The sequence below is a fragment of the Thermobia domestica genome, chromosome 11 (genome assembly GCF_964235325.1).
Source record: "Thermobia domestica chromosome 11, izTheDome1.hap1.1, whole genome shotgun sequence".
NCBI classification, from domain to species: Eukaryota; Metazoa; Arthropoda; class Insecta; order Zygentoma; family Lepismatidae; genus Thermobia; species Thermobia domestica.
The window spans coordinates 21105847-21124398 of NC_137464.1; positions in this window are offsets into that span (position 1 = coordinate 21105847).

Here is an 18552-nt window from a genome sequence, read left to right on the forward strand (position 1 = left end):
TTTTCGTATTTTCTACGGAATAAGAACATCATACTGAGTTAACTGATAGTTCGGGTTTGGCTACATTATATGTAGTTCTCCAGATAAGGCCCACAAGAATTTTTTGTTGAAATATTTTGGATCTTTTGGGTCTGTTGGATCAGGGTCGCAAAATTTTTGAACGGCCTCTAAATCGAATTTTCGCATTTTCTGCGGAATAAGCACGTCATACTGAGTTAACTGACAGTTTGGGTTTGCCTACACTATATGTAGTTCTCCAGATATAAAGCGTACAAGAAAATTTTTTGATTGAAATAAATTGGGTCTTGGATTAGAGACCACAACATTTTTAAACGACCCCTACATCGAGTTTTCGTATTTTCTACGGAATAAGTACATCATACTGAGTTAAGTGATAGTCTGGGTTTGGCAACTCTCCAGATATAAGACCTGTAAGAAAATTTTTGATTGAAATATATTGGATCTTTTGATTTAAAAAAAAAAAAAAAGTTACAAGGTTCCCACGTATTGTCTTTAAGGATAGTAAAAATGTGTAGACATAAAATATAGATACACTAGTAAGGAAAGAATTTTTTTTTTCACACATTTGTTTTCACGAGATCACTGTCTTATAAAACAGTCGGTGAAGTTTGTATAACCTTCTATTTGAACATTACGAAGTTAAACTGAAAGTAGTATGATAATTTCTATTTCCACAAATAATTTCTTCTTTACACTGTTTCAAAGAACACAGAATATTCTTAAAGATATCTACTATTATGATTTTCTTCAATACATTAAATGCACCAATTGCTAAACTTGGAAAAAATAAAACATAATTAGTGACAAAATTTCACTTATTAATTTAAAAGTTATCACATAAACACACAACTAATAACAGTAATAACTCACGACACATCATTTTGAAATTTATCAAAATTGTAAACCAACTCCATGATTACAACAACTCTGCAAGCTACCGGTACAAACTAAAATTTAGAGGGGAAAAAATCATCTGCTCAAGAACGAACTAATATCATTATTTAAAAAACAAACATGACGTCATGTATCCCAGGAACCAATAGTAGTGTTTGCTTTATGTGTGTTGTAGTTATTCATTCACAGACGATGTTCTAACTTAGCAGTTGCTTTCTACCTCCAATGAATCTTTATTCATTACCATTTCGACATTGGGAGCTCTAAATAAACAAGAGGCGAAATAAATAACTAACTTCTTTTTGCTTTGTTTCTTAAAGAGACATTTGCATCACAGACATACAGCTCTATTCTTTGTATTACTAAAGCGTAGTAGCAACACACGGGTACTTTTCACAAGGCTAGTGATTAATGTTCCCACGATTTGGTATCACACGGAAACTAATAGACACAGAAACCTATTCAAGGGAGGGTAAAGGAATGCAGATATTCCTTCCATTATTACTATTAATAGGGTGGCCCAAGAATAGGTATACACCCCTGCATCGATCAAGTATAATAATCTAGCTTATAGGTTTATTTGCTTCGGCTGTTCCGAGCTTAAGATATAAGTAAAAAGACATTAAGAACAAATAATAAAGAAACTATTGATAACAATAATAAATTATATAAAATGCAGTGAGCTGATCAGTACGGGACTGCATACCTACTTTTGGGCCACCCTGTATTAGCGATTGATGGATTAATTGAAGTTTTATGTCCCTTTCCAGAGACACTTAGAACTATCTAAATCGGAATCCAACTGATTACTTGGCTAATGACTTACTTGGCATTAAAATCAAGAAACAACGATGCCAGTTGCAATGAAATTGCAAACTGATATATTGAGATTGAAGCTCGATATCAAATTCTATAAAAAAGATCACCATCTTTCACTAACATAATAGATTATTATTTAAAGAAAAAATTCATCCACAACAAGATTGTATTTGTAGTGTTTAGGTTCTGAATGCGGGTGCATTTTTCTCCCCTTCTTTGTTCATGATAGGGTAGCATATTTAAAATTGTGGCTTTTAAGGTATGTTCTTTCTGGAGAATGGAGAGCGGAAACTGTTGCCAGTGCACGGGGCGGCATATTGCCTAGGGTCTGTAGTCTAAAAGACATGGATGATTGGTGGAACTGAATGATTATGAAATAGTTGGTGGAATGCGAATGTGGGAGGAAACAAGATAACTTCGCGAAGAGCACAATGTTATCTACCACAAACTTACATAATCTGGAACTGAACCAGGGATTCCATGCCCTTGAGGTGAATGTTATACCATTGAACTACCATTTCCCCTATTATTATTATTATTATTATTATTATTATTATTATTATTATTATTATTATTATTATTATTATTATTATTATTATTATTATTATTATTATTGAAACAAGGAATATATTAACGTTCTAACGCGTTCCATTTGAAATTAACATATTATTTTCTTTAAAGCAATAGTTTATCGAGCCAGCAGCAACATTTCATGTTCTGCTTGAGGGCAAGAGTCTCTTCGATATTGGTGAAGTTTCACGTATTTTTATTAACACAATTATTATTATACATTGATTAAAATGTATTGTATATAACTCTCAAACAGCCCCCATATGACGCTCCTGAATTGAACCAGGAATGCACGCGATAAGCAACCACTTGCTGTTTGGTGGCCATAATTATTATCTTACAGGTCACATGAAGCAACAGAATAAGCGTCAGGGTTCTGGTAGTTTTGAAGAAATGATTTACACGATTGGTTCTTTTAGTTTCATATATTACAATCATCAGGACAATAGAAAAATATAATCATTTTATTTCTATCTTTAACGTAATTAAGAAATTCCAATGTTTTCCTAATCTATATAGCATTCTTATCACAACTTCATTATAAGGATAATAAAAAGATTTAAGAAAAACAATTGAAATGCTAAATAATTTCCTGGTAGTTTATCTGATATGATTAGATCTGAAATTATCTTATCATCAAGACAAAGTAAGTTCTTAAGATATGCACTGAAAAGACCAATGAAGTCTGGAATGATAATAATGTTAAATTAAGATGCAAGTTTGAAATGGTACATTATTTTTAGTGTATAAGACAATAAATATTTCCAAAATCAAAAAATATTTATCCAATCAGCAGATTAAAACAGTTAGATGACCCAAAGTGGGTTCGATAAGAAAAATGAACTACATATGACAAATTCTAGGACGAAACACCAATTAATTTAATCTTATATTTTTATACATTCAGTATGTGGAATTTTCAACAGTGCGTCATTTGAGGTTTTGCCAGGAAGGGCTAGATTGTCCACTGACATAAGGTTTTCACACTGTTTTTATATTAGTACACAGGGCCGGCCCTAGACAAATTTTCGCCCTGTGCAATGGCATCATCTGCAGCTTCCCTTTCTCCAGAAAGAACATACCTTAAAAACCACGATTTTACGTATGCTACACCATCATGAACAACGAAAAGGAATTAAAATGCACTCGCACTCCCAAAGGCCTAAATACTACAAATACAATCTCGTTATGTTTTTATTTTATTTAAATAATAATTTAATATGTTAATGAAAGATAAAGCAAATATACCTATAGAGGAAAGATAGATGGTAATCAGTTTTATAGAATTTAATATCGAGCTTCAATTTCAATATATCAATTTGCAATTCCAGTGCAACTAGCTCTTTTATCTTTATTTCTGGATTTTCCTTCTACATCTATTATTATTATTATTATTATTATTATTATTATTATTATTATTATTATTATTATTATTATTATTATTTTAAGAAAAACTTGTTTCCTCCTTCAATGATAAGTAACCTTTTTTGTGACAAAGATAAGACTAGTTTTCACACCAAAACTGTGATAACTAACTAAATGGAACAGGTGTTTCCAACTGTCCGAGAATTAAGTTCTTGAATTTGACAACAATTAAACAATTTATGCTGGGATTTGTTTGACCATTTGCTTTAGCACTGTCCATGTGACCTTAAACTAATGCAACCTAAGCATGATTTATGAATGTAGTATTCAAATAGGAGGTCAGCTTGGTAAATTTAATTACCACAATCATGAAGTATGTTTTCAATAAGAATTATTTATTTTAAATAATATAGTTTGGACAGATTTTGCCAACCCTTTAAACTTTCCGCCCCATGCAAATGCACGTATTGCACATATGGTACAGCCGGCCTTATTAGTATACAATTTATTAAAAAGCATACGTTACTCAAACTCAGGAGGGACGCATTTCTCCCCTGTTCTCTTCAAATGATTTTCCTGATTTTAGACTGACAAATAAATAAATATTAATGTAATTGTGTAATTATCGACTCAATGAAATTAATATCGCAAGGTAACGCTAGTAATATTAATTTGTAGTAGTTAATCGTTGAAAAGTGTATCGTGAAGAAGGATAAAATACAGTGGTATATATATATATAGTCAACTATTTCACGAAGGGTAGTATCTCAAAATCTCACTTTTTCAGACATAAAGAAAGAAATAATAATTACGTCGACACGAAAGCAGTTGAATATGTAATCACTCCTCACCTATTCCAGATAATAATTACGTGGAATTATTGATTAATTATCGGATATTCTATCTTTTTCCTCCTCTGTGAAATTGTTTTTTTTATGTCTGAAAAAGTGAGATTTTGAGATACGACCCTTCGTCAAATAGTTGACAAACCACAGCATTAAACGAGTTACTTTTTAGTACAGTTTAAGTTTTCCTCTTCATAAAGGATCTACTATCGCTTTCTCACCAATTGTACTCTGCCATCCGTAACGTTGCATCAGAAGATGGTGTTAAAATAGAATCGTAGCACGCATGAACATGCTAATGAAATAGAAATTGTTACAAATTTCATGAACATTTCACACATTTTATACATAAGGGTGCTAAGGTCGTTTTCAGTTAGTGTGTCACTGCTAATTATAACTTGTAGTTGGATTAAAATTAGCTAGAAAATCTTCGTGCTAAGGTAAACAATGCCTAGTGCTACGAACAACTGCTATACGAATTAATATATTTAGCAATTTAGTTTGCTTTCTCTAACAGTGAAAGTAAATAGAGAACTCACTTCAGGGAAGTTACAAATAACATAAATCAATTTTTAAGGTACAAAAGAAAAAGGTCTTTTTATGGATATATTCTTTTCTTTGCATTTTTTTTTTAAATTTCATTTTTGGCAGTTTAAATTTTCTTTTTCTATATTCTAAATGTTTATATGAAAAGATCAAATTTTACGTATTAAAAATTAAGGCTATAAGAAAGTAATTTATTACAATTAAAAGTAATCGTTTAAAATTAAATTCAAAACTAATCGGTTAAAATCAAGATATTGTAATTTTTTTTTACAACTTTGCATAATAACTTCTGCAAATTAATACAGTACAAGCCTGAATACATTAAAATTGAAAACATGGTAATATATATATATATATATATATATATATATATATATATATATATATATATATATATATATATATATATATATATATATATAGTAGTTCACAACTAATAGGTTACCATTCACAAAAAAACTGAAATTATAACTAAAGGTTACTATTCGAACAGAACTATTAACATCAAAATTAACATAGTACAGACTAATACAATATAAAATACAAAAACAGATTATCTGTGAAAATTATTTATTTTTGTAAATATATTACAATTATTTAGTATGGTAAAAAAGTCAAATACACTTGAAATACCATAGTCTTACACTTCAATTACAGATAATCTTTAGGTATCTGTTGTGTGTGGTATTATATATATAATACCAAAAAGGTGTGTATTATTATATATTTAATATATAATAACAAAAAGGTACGGCAAAATTTCAGGAGCGGATTCCTTATGGGTAGACAAGCAAAAAAGTTCATATGACCATATATCTGGAAATGCATCGTTACAGAGTTACGACAATTGCGCCGCCTAACGGTGTAAAATAGTCACATTTTGGTCGCCCCTTAAGGTCACTCAATTTAAACCTCAATAAAGCAGCCCCTTACTAAGGTAGTAAGAAAATTTTGGTATGTGTGTGTTCCTGAAGGACGACGCTTTCCGCCGATATGTATTTTATGCATTTGGGGGTACCACGGCGGACGGGGGAGGGTAATTACTTTTTTGTTTTTTTGCATTAAGATTTTGATAATGGCATTCCTTGCCCCTTGGGGGTACACTCATAAAATGCATATCTGTGGAAAGCTTCAACCTTCAGGAACACACTGCTACCAAAATTATATTCCTAGCTTAATTAGGGGCTGAGTTATTGAGGTTTAAATTGAGTTACATTAAGGAGCGACTAGAATGTGACTATTTCACATCGTCAGGCCGCTCAATGGCCGTAACTCTGTAACGACGCATTTCCCGACATATGGTCATATGAACTTTTTTGCTTATCTGCCCATAAGGAATCCACTCTTGAAATTTTGCCGTACCTTTTTATTACACCCTATATATATATATATATATATATATATATATATATATATATATATATATATATATATATATATATATATATACAGTGGCGGATCCAACGGGGCTATAGCTCCCCCTTGACGCTCAGATATACACTGGATAAAATGGGCTTCAATCCTGCTTTACACTGGATAAAACGGCAAAATATGGTTTAACCCCTCCCTTGATCATATCCTGGATCCGCCCATATATATATATATATATATATATATATATATATATATATATATATATATATATGTGTGTGTGTGTGTGTGTGTGTGTGTGTGTAGAGTGATAAATGGCAACGAAACTCTGTTGTATACGTGACTGACATCTAGATTTACACATGGGGGGTACAGTAGCTCAGTGGTAGAGCGCTTATCTCTGGTGTGTTGGGTCCCTGGTTCGATCCCCGACCGAGTATGTTAATTATGTCCATGGGATTTTCAGAGTACTCCCGTTTCCTCCGCTATTATCATTTCACCAATTCTTTCATCATCATTCACTTGTCTTAATCATCCATCTCCTTAAAGGGCACAATCATGGGACGCTAAACTGAAACATTTCATTTCACTTCATAGATCTTCACTTAAGTCTTCATTCCGGCGAAATTAAAATACCGCTAATATTACAGTAATTATGTGATATCTTCAAATAGATAAAAGATAATTGAAATATTGAACAAGAGCGCCCTAGACAATATTATTTTGCGTGAGGTACCGTTATCACAAGTCATCTAGTGGCTTTCCGTTTTCAGCTGTTTAGAAACGCGAAAATAAATGCCGATTTTCAAAATGGCTCGAAATCGAAAGCAGATAAGTGAGCCGTGATAACAGTTTCTCATGTAAAATAATATTGTCTAGGGGGCTCTTGTTCCACATTTCGATTATCTTTGATCTATTTGAAGATATCACATAATTACTGTAAAATTAGCGGTATTTTAATTTCGCCGGGATGAAGACTCTTAAGGCAGGGGTAAAAGTGGATCTAAAAAGGTAGGGGGACGATAGGTAGCGGCACGACGCCACACTGTTCTCCCTGCCTATCTTTTCACATTGTAATTTTTTAGGAACTGGGAGGTAGAGGTCTGCACGGGCTCGGGCCGACCCCGTGGGTCAGGCTTGGGCCTAGAGAGCATATATCACTTCGGGCCCGGGCCGTAATTTTTTAAATATACAACCATATTTCTCGGGCCTTTTCGGGCCTAATTTGTAAATATACCAACTTGTATGTATATTGCACCGTTCTTTCTGGAGAAGTTTTAAAGTACAACTGCAAAATTAAATCTCTAATTGCTGTAAATAAAAATACAGTTTTGCGTTAATTAGTAAGTTTCTGTAATTCGGGCTTATTTCGGGCTCATTTGATTATCACACAAGCTCGGGCCGGGCTCGGGCCTAAATGATAAAACATATTTGGGATTCGGGTCGGGCCTCACATTGTAAATTCACGGGCCGGGCCAGGCCTGGGCTCAAAATTCCGGCCTGTGCAGACCTCTCCTGGGAGGACGTCGTGCATATTTTTTGGAGGTGGTGTGACGGCGTCAACTCATGTTCCCCCTCACTTTTACCCCTGCCTGAAGGTTAAAATTTCAAAGTTTGAGGTTACGAAAAAAAAAAAAAAAAGCTAAGTGTATGCACTATCAATGCCATGTGAAAATTATATATGCAATAATTTTCAGTAATAGTAATACGACCACTATAGAGACCATGCGATAAATTGTCTTTAGGATCCTTCTAGCCCTTACAATGTAGAAATTTTAATCAAAATTAAAATTAATATAAAAATATTACAATTTATGGGAAAAACGTAATAAACACTGAAAATTATTATTACTATTTTCGTAGTATAATTAAATTCTTTCTAAAAATTTCATAAAATCTGCGTCGTCTTTTGTATGAACAGCATTGTAAATGTGCCTCCTGTGAATCATATAAGAATAGTTACAATAGCTTGAAAACAAAGAATAAATTATTGGTCTGTCCGTTAGTGGGCAACCAGCATAATTATTAATACCTCTATGCAATTTCTTAAAAATTGCAACGGTCCAGATAGATTTACATATGTAATACATCTTGAGAAAAGTCTTCTGATGCCCTATATCTCATCTCTAGTGCGTGAGGTCTCTGGTTCGATCCCAGCTTCCGTTGAGTGGACTTTGTGGTCGACAAATACCACATGTATGGGTTTTCTCGGGTTTCTTCCGGTTTTTTCCCTTTTCGTCATTCACCATTTTCATCTCTCTGTTCGTCCCCGTCTTCCTTAACCTCGGTGCATAATCGTCGGAACTTAAACTGAAAGAAACTATTGTAAACTTAATCAAAGTTGGTTCTAATTTTAGACATTTCTTTTTGAAAAGGTAAAAAATGTTCACTTTTTGTTTGTCAAACTATTTATTATAATAGATACAAATATACTATTTATTATAATAGATACAAAAGTATCAGTGCGCGAAATTTCAAGTCAGACGCAGTCGCCAATCCAAAAGTAATGGTCGCCAGTATCTTTCGGGATCGGCTCAGTTGCTCAAGTATGTTTTGCTCAACCGTTAAAATGTTGGACATGTCCTCAAGTATCTTATCCTGCTATTGATCATGAACTTGAAATCCATGACAGGCGCGAAAATCTTGGTTAATGGCCAGAACAGGGGGTTGAGATTTTCATATACGATAAAATAAACGCAGGGTTGCCACAAGTTAGATAAAAATTTTACTATGGAAATTGTCATAGTAATTCATCCAGCAAATCATCCAGTGGCCTACTGAACACTGGTCGCCAGCTTTAAATTTCTAGTCGCCAATGGCGACCTAGCGACAGAAAATTTTACGCCCTGCTATGCATAAATATGAATTATGCAGAACAAGTGTTTCTTGAACTACAAGCAGCAGGGCGTATTTCTAAATTTTTCAATCTACTATAACTTGAGTCAGTATACGTGTATGTTCTAAAAGTACGCAAAAGATTAGACAATTTATTTATTTGACCAGTGCTCAATGTATTATCCACATATCTTTATATGAAACATGGGCCTAGTGATACACTTACTCTGATCATGAAACTTGGGATAAAAAGCCCAAACAGCACAACAGCACAACAGCACAACAGCAAGTCACTCAACTATAAAGGTAACCAAGAAAGTTCTTCACTTTTTCACCCACCACCTTCGAACATCGATATGTCACCTAAGACGTATCTGGAAGATCAAAAATAGTCCCCATCAGAATGGACGACCTTCTGCCAACGTTCTCGAAGGCCATGGATTCCAACGCGGTAGAACTTCATGGTATCAAGTGCATTTTGCACCTCAACTAGGGATTTGAACTGGCGTCCTCTAAGGTGATTGTCCAAGGAATGGAACAGGTGCTGCAATGTTCGGGGAGTACGGTGGATAAAATAGTATTTCCCATCCAAGGTGTAAAATGGTGTCCCGGATCATCCTAGCTACGTGGGCCTTAGCGTTGTCCTGTAACAAGAGGACCCCTTTGTGATTCAGAAGTGCTGGCTCCAGAGTATTGAGTTTTTCTTGAACAGGGCTCAACTGCTGACAGTACACAGTTTCATTGATGCTCTGACCAGCTGGTAGTAGTTACAGGTGCACGATGCCCCGAGCAGTTCACCAAACATGCAGGAGGACCTTCTTTTTGCGTAGTGCTGGTCTCGGCTGTTTTGGAACCGGTTCATGGGATGCTAACCAATGATGACAGTGCCGTGGAGCTTCGTACAGAACCCACTTCTCATCACGTATCAACACCCTGTGAAGAAATTGCTCCTTCCTGAGACGAGACAGCAAAAAAACACAGGTGTCTGCTCGCGTTGCCTTCTAGCCCGGAGTCAAATCATGTGGGACCCATTGATCCAACTTGTAGTGCACCTCAAGTTGGTGGAGGTGATACCGAATGGTTTCTCCACTCACACTGAATTGTACTCCCAGTACCTAACATGTCTGGCCACTGTTCGCCTCAATTGCTGCCTGAAGATTTTAATTTAATACATGGGTTGGTCTTCCGGCACGTGGTTTGTCTTCGAGTGTTTCGTTACCGTCCTTAAACTTGTTAAATCACCGCTGCGCTGTCCGCGTAGTCACGACACCCTCACCAAAGGCCTGGTATATTTTCCGATCTGCTGCATTGGCGTTTGATTCCAGTTTGAACTCGTACAGCATACACGCCCTTATGACGCTTTGTGGAGGTTTCATGTTCATTCTGTCCTTACGCAAGATCACGGTATAACCGAACTGCCACAACCAGGTAGTATGTTGGATATACCCACACCAACAACTGACCTTTGCCTTCTCTCAATTCGCATTCAACTCACGGTGTGAGGGGCAATTGAACACATACCTCCACAAAAATCGACAGAACCTTCTTGTTTACCTTTATAATAAGATCTATAATAGTTGAAATTGGTTTGTCGTGGGATTCTGTGATCTCCCAATAGTACTTGCCTGGACTAGATCTGATTTTCTATTTCCATGATTGAATTAGTCGTGTTTAATAATCTTTGATTAAATATTGAAAATTATGATACGATAGTTTTATATTAGTTCTGATTCCTGATGTAGCCGTTTTTCTGGATAAGTTCTCCACATACTCATTAAAGTTACTGCCAACATGAGGATTGGTGTAAAATAAAGATAGTTGATAGTTTTTTTTTTGTTCTTAATTTAGCGTAGCAATTTAATTAACAAAATATTCCAGGATTTTCAGAAAGTTTCCTTTCTTAAGTGTGACATCATATTGTTACTGTAGTTACAAACAATGTAACAATTCTTCTAACGTAAATGTTTTTTCTTATGTTTGTTTTATATGTTTATATATCGTTGTCCAGATCCACAGAATGGTTTAAAATATAACATTTCTTTGGAGTTATGACTAATGAACTAATTGTTCAAGACTTTTGACACTTTGTTTTGTATATTAGAGATACGGATATTTTTTTACAAAAACGTTAACTGTTTACATTGTGCAATTTTTATTCAATCAAGATTGGTGTAGTAGTAATTCTTCAGTACACCTTTTCTTTATTTATATTGTATATGTTTATTTTGAAATTGTTTGTAATAAGAGACAACTGTTTACAGTATATAATTTCTATGAGTAACATACAATGTTTCGATTGTTTAATGCGTTTTTCTACATTTATTTTTTGTGTTACTACATTTATTAGCAATTATACCTATGGCCGACAATATATATTATGACAAGATTAATTATGAACACCAAAGGTGTTCTTCATTGAATTTTGTACGCGAGGCAAAGCGTTTCGGAGACAAGTGTCATTGCTGAATTTGAAGGCGGACACACAAGAAAGTGTCATTTGAATGACAATACAGTCGAATAGTTTTGAGAAATACATTGTATCAGTTTACGTACCCGGTGTGCCAAACAGGAGGCAATTTACAGGTTGTAAGATGCAATTACCCTTCTTAATAAGCGCCCTTATATTGCAAACTGCGTACGTTTTGACCTCACTATTGTGTTGGGCACCCAAGAAAACACCCCGATACCAAAAACGAAGCGTCTAACTAAAAAACAAAAATAAATAAATAAAAATAAAAATGGTTACTTCAATTTTTTTTGCGAAGAATGTTCAATTTTCAAATTTTAACGCTCATAATTCAAACACGCTTACGATCGAGGATTTCTCCGGTTGCTTAATTGTCTCATATCGCCCCCAGAAAGCAGAAAAGTGCTAAGCACCACTTTCCTTGATTTCCATCCAAGTGCATATCTTGGCTACCCATTCCATGTTTAATGTTGTGCAGAAAGGAGACAAGTGGCAGGAGACAATATCAAAAGTCTGCCCTGTAAACTGACTTCTAGAAGAAAGAAAGAATCGGAATTAATTAGTGTTTCATTCGTTTTTTATGCTCTCCTGAGAAATTTCCATTTTGGCGCTTAGCACCTTTCTGCTTTTTGGGGGCGATATGTAAAATGGAATAGACTGACGAGTGAGCATAGTCTCGATACGAAGTCAGAATGACACTCCGGGACCTTCCGTTAGTAAGCAACGTATCAAAACTACTTGACGCTGCCGCGGAAATACTTGACATTTTGTATGCAAGGAGTCAGGATCTATCGCATTATAATAGTTCAAAGCACAATTTATACCAGGGATGCAAATAAACAACAACATTTTACTAGCCCCCCCCCCCAAAAAAAAGCTACTAGCCCACATCTCGCAACAGAAATAATTTATTTACCTTCGGTATGATATTAAATACTCGCCCGCACCGATGAACCACTCGCCCCGGGCGAGTGGGCGAGTGGCTATTTGCATCCCTGCTTTAAACTATAGGGCTTCCTTATATAGCCGCGTTGCAGAATAAGGCCCGTTACATAGACATCCGAAGCTCCTAATACTCTTTGTTATGCGTAGGGTTGCCATATGTCCGTATATTGTACGGACTGTTCGTATTTTTGGGTCTGTGTCCGTATCGTAAAAACTATGAAATACGAAAATGTTCGTATTTGACAACTTTTCGAGCTGTCCGAAGATTTCCGAGTTGGGAATCACTAAAATTTCCAGCCTAAAGAATTGTGTTTTCATCATGTAACTTATATTTTAGTTACTATTAATAAAATAGGTTATGTTTTTAAAAAGTAGATTTAATATACGTAATTTAATGGCATGATTTATTATAGGCTATTTGTGTTATTGAAAAAACGATAAAACGTGTTAATTTTCAATAGTGTTTTGAAGTATTACAGTAAACAATTGTGTGATAACCTAAAAAGGAGACGTTTAAGTAATAATTTTCAAAATATTTGTTCCGAGTTTGGGCACTGTATTTTTGATGGGTCGTCATTTTAAGGCTTGTCCGTATTTTGTAACAAAAAATTATGGCAGCCCTAGTTATGCGCCACCATTTTGTCGAAGATAATTGGCCCATAACAGGCTTGCTTGTTATTTATTCATTTCTGTAATTTATTGTTTTAAATAATTTTAGTTATATTTGAATTTATTTTTGGTTTATTGTCATCGTTAATATAACTGGGACAGAGGTCTGGACCTTAAAAATAAAACTGTATTTTAACAAAGAAGCAGGGGTAAAAGTGCGGGGGAACATGGGGGGAAGTCATCCCTCCCACTTCCAGAAAATATCTGTCGCGTCCTCCCACTTTCTAAAAAAAATACAATGGACAAAGTTAGGCAAGGGAGACGGTGTGACGTTATGCGTCCCCCTACCTTTTTCAGATCCACTTTTACCCCTGCAAAGAAAGATGAAGAAAGATGAGTGATGCCGAAATATAGGAGTTTTGTTTGAAATAAATTGAAACTATAAGACACAGAATAAACATATTTTCTCAAGAATTAGTAGTTAATATTGTTTCGGAACGAAGAAGAAATGGAATTATTAACGCAACTAGCTGAACCGCGCTCTCTCCACAGCGCATCATTTCACATATCAGCATGAATCTCCTTGTCATTCCTCACAATATCTGTATTGTCTGTCAAACAAATAAATGCATATTTTCTACGGGATAGTATCTTGCCCCTTGCTGCTATGAAAATAAAATACTACACATTACCATATATCATTTCGCCAGTAGTTTCCTATTTGCTGATCAGTTAAAACAGTATTCTTGGACACCGAGCCGAAAAGTGTCTTTGCTTTTTCGTGTATTGTACGAAAAACACAAAGAGTGAACGCAATAAAAACGAAACAAGGAAAAAATATAATGCGATGTAAAGTGCTTGGACTCTTTCGACGAATCACTCAATATAGCACTTTCCTTGCAAGTAAGTCTTGATGGTGTAATCGGTAACACCGTGGGCTCAAGTTCATGGGGTCCTCAGGTCGATTCCCCCTGAAGACATACTTCTTATTTTCTTTACAAAATAGAAGTTTTAAAAATTATCCAGTCATCCGATAAAAGGAAATTGTGCAGAAACACAACATTTTACTTTTGTATTCACATTATCGCGAAAAACAACATTCTTGCTTTTCAACCCGTAGAATATGAGTTAGTGAATAATGTTTTTCGGTCTTTTTATAAACAATGTCCAGTGTGTTGTCGTCGGCAGAGCTCTACACTGTAGACCTTCAAGTCGCAACTTTTGAAGTTGAACGGCAAAATTGCTGCATAATATGCTATTATTTTTGTAATTTTTCTTGGATTGTATGTTATTTCATTTATTAGTGGGTACTAATTTTTCTCCAGTTCGTCGAATAAATAAATTTAGTTGTATCGTGCCGGACATAAGTCCTTGACTAAGTAATGACGACTACTTATGAACCAAATGCAGAATATAAGAATTAAATCTGTCATATCTAGTTTTGTGTAGATAAGAAACTAAAGATTTAAGAACAACTCATATTATTAATATAAACTATGCCAAAGATTATTAACTTACAGCATCATAAAAGAAATACGAAAGACGTTTTGAAACGAAGAAAAATAACGTATAACTTGTTTTCCCAAAATACAATTTGGGGTTGTGGTAACAGTTCACCCACCACTATTTTACTCCCCTTGCCCCCAAAAGAGGAGCGTTACACAAAATAATGTTCCAGACGACCATAGTAACATTGTGGATGAGTGTTATTTTATTTTGTAGCAATAATACTCACGTACCCTAAACTCGTTACCAATAATCATTGGGGAAGACTGCCTCAAAAATTTAACATTAAATCTTCCAAAGAAAAATAAACTTTTGTGCTTTCGCCTCAAAAAAGGGACTAAAGAATAACTTTCTCTCATTTCTCATTAAAATTTATTACATTTAGACATTTTTCAATAAGAATGCCAAATTTCACATTAATAGTGTGAAAACTTAGTGTTCTTCCAGCTGTAGAAAAGTATATGAATTATGAAACAGGCTGTATATATATATATGGGCGGAAATAGGGGACTATAGGGGTTTTAATTTCAAATTTGCACTACATAATGGCAGTTGAATTCACTAGACAACTACACAATAGAAACCAGGGTTGGAAAAAATAGTTTTTTTTAAAAAAGAAAGAACAAAACATGTATTTAAAACATGAAAAAGACGTTTAAATTGTTTTAAACAGGTTTTGGAACACACACGAAAACAACATGTTTTAAACATTTGAACAGTTTTAAACATAATTTTAAACATATATTTCAAAATTGTGTAATAACTTATTTGTTAAGATTTTTTGCTCTTTAGTTGCATCCAGTGATATTATTCTACTTTTTATATATATATTGAGAGAGAGAGAGAGAGAGAGAGGGAGGGAGGGAGAGAGAGAGATACTAGATTGATAGGTAGAAAGATAGATATAACTCTCTTAAGAAACTAATCATACAAGGTAGACAAAAGCAAATTTACTGGATACCACAAGTGACAAGTAGAGACCTACACAGCAACATAATACAAGGAGGTGTGACGAAATTAGGTACTACTGCGAATATCTTGGAAACAAATTACTAAGAATAGATGGTTGTCAAAAAGTATTGGAAAGACCTTAATCCAGCAATAGATCGATAAGTGTTGATAATGATATGTATGCATTTCAACTGTCACTGCTACACTCGTGTGATCCCAGCTCTCATTCATAATATCTAAGCATTTAAGATTAAGAAATAAACCGCTTATACTTTGTTCAATCATATGTTGAATCATATGTTTAACCCTTTAACTGTAAGAACTTCTGAAAACAAAGATAGTTAAACTAAAATTTACTGATCCTGGGTATATCTGGGTAAAATTTACTGTTATGTCTGGATATGACAAAAGGTTCTGTAAATTCGAAATATTTTAACAACCGGTTCTAGCGAACCAGCTGAACAGCATCACTGCTTGCAACCGACCTTTTCATTTACATTATGCTGGTTTAGACTATACTGTGTTGGGTACAGAATATTTCAATATAGATTAGTAATTGTTCACTTATTTCATATCACGACCCCCTTTTATTACACCCTCGTACCCGTCACTCTCATAAGTACTTTCTTCATTCTAATAAGCTTTTAAGGTAGGTTTTAAAATTTATCTACTATGGGGATTTCACACAATCTATCAATATACATGGTGAAATGAAAGTCCTCACCACTCTTGTGTGTTTAGAACGGGTTGCGGTTGAGGGAGAATGAAACTTGGAAGCGGTCTGACACATCAGATGGAGCTATCGAACATCATGGCGGCCATTTTTTATTGGTATTCGAAATTTCAAACGCAAAGGGAGTAATGTTAGATGTTGTAAGGCTAGAAGTTTACCACAACTAAGGTTGTGCGGTTACTTTAGTCCTAAACAAGTCATTTCGGAGTTACTGTCTCTGAAAGTTTTCTAATTATGTCCTTATAGGGTAAACTAGCATTTCATGTAGGCGGGTGAGATTTTAGTTGCAAAGGTTGATTACTAGTTCAGAACACTGAAGCTAATGAAGTTATTTTAAGATAATAAATTTCCGAAAAGTAAAGTTTGAAGCATACTTCATGTTGTTCTAACTTTAGAAGATTTTCTGCAAGCATATATAATTGGTTGTTTTTGAAGTCAATTATTTATTGATGAAAAGTTATATTTGGGGCGTTCAGAACATAATGAATCCAAGTCAATTTTCAATAAGGTTCAGTTTCACTCAGCAAATGGATTTTATTTCAAAACGTAATATCTCCGCAGTCAAAAGTCCGACACAAATGTAAATAAAACCACGTAGAAGGCCGTAGCATACTTTCAGATGACAGCCCCGCATCAGTGAGGCAGGAGGGCAGCCGCCTCCACTTCCATTCTGAATTTCAGATTTTGGGGGCGGTAAGCCACATTTAGAAACCTTTTAATAAGGAAAATCCAACAAAACAAGATTGAGGTCCTTACATCGAATAAATACGGAGCAAATATTGATCAAAACTGGAAAGTTGCTTAGGCCCAATTTCCAGAATTTTAGGCAAACCATAGCGAACAAAAGAGTAGAGCCATCTTTGGAATCCTTGAGCCAAAAAATATACAAATATACAATAGGCCTATAGCTCCTTACGGGAAATAGAAATGGATTATAACTGACCAAACTTCGTATTTATTCGGTGTAAGGACTTTATATTTTTTCTGTGGACTTTGCTCAACAAAAGGTTTCTAAATCTGTATTACTGCCCCCAAAATCTGAAAATTAGGCTAGAGGGCGGATGACCTCTAAAAAGACGCCCCTCTCTAGCGGCAATCATATAAAATTCTAGATTGCACCTTTCGTGTAGTTTTTCTTTCTTTCATTTCGGATTTTTCTTTCTCTAAAGTACATTATGTGATCAAAAGTATCCGGACACCCCCAAACGATACGTGTTTCATATTAGGTGCATTCTGCTGCCACCTACTGCCAAGTACTCATTATCAGCGACCTCCGTAGTCATTAGTCGTGAGAAAGCAGAATGGGGCGCTCCGCGGAACTCACAGACTTCGAACGTGGTCAGGTGATTGGGTGACACTTGTGTCAGAAGTCTGTACGCGAGATTTCCACACTCCTAAACATCCCTAGGTCCACTGTGTCTGATGTGATAGTGAAGTGGAAACGTGAAGGGACACGTACAGCACAAAATCGTACAGGCCGACCTCGTCTGTTGACTGACAGAGACCGCCGACAGTTGAAGAGGGTAGTAAATTGTAATAGGTAGACATCTATCCAGACCATCACACAGAAATTCCAAACTTCATCAGGATCCACTCCAAGTACTATGACAGTTAGGCGTGAGGTGAGGTGAAAACTTGGATTTCATGGTCGAGTGGCTGCTCATAAGCCATACATCACGCAGGTAAATGCCAAACGACGCCTCGCTTGGTGTAAGGAGCGTAAACATTGTTACGATTGAACAGTGGAAAAACGTCGTGTTGAGTGACGAATCACGGTATACAATGTGGCGATCTGATGGCAGGGTGTGGGTATGGCGAATGCCCGGTGAACGTCATCTGTCAGCGTGTGTAGTGTCAACAGTATAATTTGGAGGTGGTGGTGTTATGGTGTGGTCGGGTTTTTCTTGGAGGGGGCTTGCACCCCTTTTTGTTTTGCGTGGCACTCTCACAGCGAAGGCCTATATTGATGTTCTAAGCACCTTCTTGCTTCCCACTGTTGAAAAGCAATTCGGGGATAGTGATTGCATCTTTCAACATGATCGAGCACCTGTTCATACTGAACGGTCTGTGGCGGA